The sequence below is a fragment of the Haliotis rufescens genome, unplaced genomic scaffold, assembly GCF_023055435.1.
Source record: "Haliotis rufescens isolate VD_foot unplaced genomic scaffold, xgHalRufe1.0.p SCAF_20, whole genome shotgun sequence".
In the NCBI taxonomy this organism is placed as follows: domain Eukaryota; kingdom Metazoa; phylum Mollusca; class Gastropoda; order Lepetellida; family Haliotidae; genus Haliotis; species Haliotis rufescens.
Genome location: NW_025963891.1, coordinates 4266527 through 4269605, shown reverse-complemented (window position 1 = coordinate 4269605; position 3079 = coordinate 4266527).

The following is a 3079-nucleotide window of genomic DNA, read 5'->3' as shown; positions in this document are numbered from 1 at the left end:
TCTTACCTATATATATATATATAATACATGTGTGTCACTGACCTAGCTTGCCCTACGTTATGTAATACCTCTATCTACAAAACCTGACTGACATGGTCAATCAGGGTGACGGGCCCAGGTCATCGACAGATCGGGCGGATTATACAGCTAGTCGTGGCGTCCGCCACGGCCGTCGCCCCACAAACCACTACGTCGACGATGAAGAAGCGACGTCCGACTTCCTGCCTAAATGTGTGGCGGGGGGGGGGGGGGGGGGGGGGGGGGGGGAGTGTGTGTATGCGGCGGGGGATTGTTACTTTGTTGGTGTCTTTGTGCGTGGTTGGTGCTGCTTTTTGTGTGGAGGCGGGGAGGGATGTGGATGCGAGTGAGGACGTGGTTGATGGTGCGGATATGGGAGTTGGTGTGGATGCGGGAATGGATACAGGTGAGGGTGTGTTTAAGACAAAGTGTGTGTGTGAGGGTAATGTGTGACGCTGAGGGTTCGAGCGAGGGTTCGGATGTGATTGAACTGATGTCAATGAGGATTTGGATGTGTCTGAATGTGCGGGTGTGTTTCCGTGGTTTGCGTAAGCTGCTGCGAGTGAAGGCCTGGATGTGGGAATGGATGTGGTTGTGTGTATATAGGATGTTTGTATGGGGGATAATATTATGAATATTATTTTCATAATTACTATTAAATGTGGTGTGTACAAATATAAAATATTGTTTTTATGAGTCTTTTAGTGTCTCGTAGGCCATTTTGGCCGGCCGCTGAATTTTTACATTCTTGCCTTGTCATTTTATATGTACAGCGGGTGACACTATAATAAAATATTATTCTTCTTCTTCTTCTTCTTCTTCTTCTTCTTCTTCTTCTGTGTGACAGAGTGGGGCTCCGCACCGACCTACCACTCGGTCCCGGTGTGCGTTCTGTCACGTGATCACTAACATGTACGCTTTTCGACTGATATTCACAATCAACAATAAATATGATAAGATAAGATAAGATAAGATAAAAGATAAGCTAATATTTTATTTGCGTGTCACGCAGAATAAAAAACATACATCCAAAGTACATGACAACATATAAAATATACCACCCGGCCAGTTTGCCTATGAGACACGAGAGATCAAAAATAACTCAGTTTTATGTAAAGAGATTATACTATTATCGTTTAGTGAGATACAAATGCAAAATATATACGGACGTGTGGTAACAGAACTATTTTATAAATACTTATTTGAAAATGTCCCATTGTTAATGTCTTTTGTAACTGTTGAGGAATCCTTTAAGGAAGAATACCATTCAAACTGACTATATTTAGACTTTTATAAACATGTGGTTAAATCCTATAAGGAAGAATAACAATTACTTATGGATCAGAAGTGCACTATTTACAATGAAAGTTGAAATATTCTTCTTTTATACATAGCAGTAACAACTGCGGCTAGGGGAATAGCTAGACTATCATTCTGCATAACATATATATGGTCTTCTAGGGTTAAACTTCTTAGACAAGTATGTAATGGAGGAAACAAATGAGAATAGTCATATCGTAGATCAGAGTTGTATTCACATTCTGTGAGGAAATGTACTTCGTGTTCGACACACTGGCGGTCACATAACCTACATAAACGGAGGTGTAGTGGTGTCTTTGGACGGGAGTACCGACCAACTTCAACCTCCCTCCAAAAGGGAGAGAACTGCAGCGTAGTTTTGCCAAGGTACTACGTTGCTGTCTGTCTAAAACAGAGCGGACATAGGTCGACGTATTTAGAGTATTCCTAAAGAGTCTAAAAGTCCTCAACTTATTCCCATGTTCATGACCAGTGTCATTCCATAAATCACGTGACCAACACTCGGCGTCATTACATCTCAAAGTGCGTGTGATTAGATGGAATTCACTAATAGAGAAATTCAACAAATCCATAGATGGAAAATAAAGTGATATAAACATTGCATTAACTGTCTTATCCCATGATTTGCGGAAGGTAAGAGACCAATTTCGAATCTGTGAAACAAGTCTAGATGGCGGAACAGAGTTTATCTTTCTCCAAAATCGGAAAACTTCTATTTTCTGTTTAGTGAGCTGAGCAAGCCAACCCATCTCGCCCCGGACAGCTAAATTTGGAGTATATTTACCCACCCCGAGAAAGAAACGGCAAGCTTTTTTTTTGACCTGCGTTTATACAACTGAATTCTCGATTGCCAAAAATAACTGAGCCATATGATAAAATTGGTTGAACAAGATGGCTGCTGTCGTCTAAAACACCACCCTACGTAAATCAAGTAGTAGTCACTTGTACGTGATGTCATTTATTTATACGGTGGCAATTCGTATAATAAATATATGTGTGTCTTGTTTTCTTTACTCACTACGGAACTGTGGAAGGTACTTGGTGCAATTATCCCCAATCGACACCGAACTGTTGAAAATACTTGAGTGCACAAGTGACCAGCACCGAACTATCTGATCTCAAAGTTACCTCTATTTTAGGACTTTGTCATAAGAGACGACTATGCTTGTCGTAAGAGGCGACTAACGGGATCGGGTGGTCAGGCTCGCTGACTTGGTTGATGCATGCCATCGATCCCAATTACATAAATCCGGTCTGGTCCAGACTCGATTATTTACAGACCGCCGTCATATAGCTGGAATATTGCTGAGTGCGGCGTTAAACAACAAACAACAACAACAATAACATTTATTTGAGATTTAAGACACTTCGGGTCGACACCCTATATTTAGGTCGGGTTGTGTATTGCCTGTTGTACCCCCATCACACCAAACTAGTTCTCAATACGTTCGTGAAAATGTCGAACGGGCTCCAACTGTGTATGAACGTAGTGGACGTAGTAGCAACTATTGACAGTCTTTTTACGAACGTCATGGACGGGCTCGGACGGGGAGGTTGCTCTAGAACTTTGAGTCTGCTCAAAAAAAATTTCCGTCCATCCCGTTCTGCAATTAGTTGGATTGACAACGTACTTAAAACGAGAAAGACGTATAACGAACGGAATTGCCGTACTTCGAACGGAATTGTCGTACTTCGAACCTACTAAGGACGTGTTACGACGCCGTGCAGTCGGACATAAATT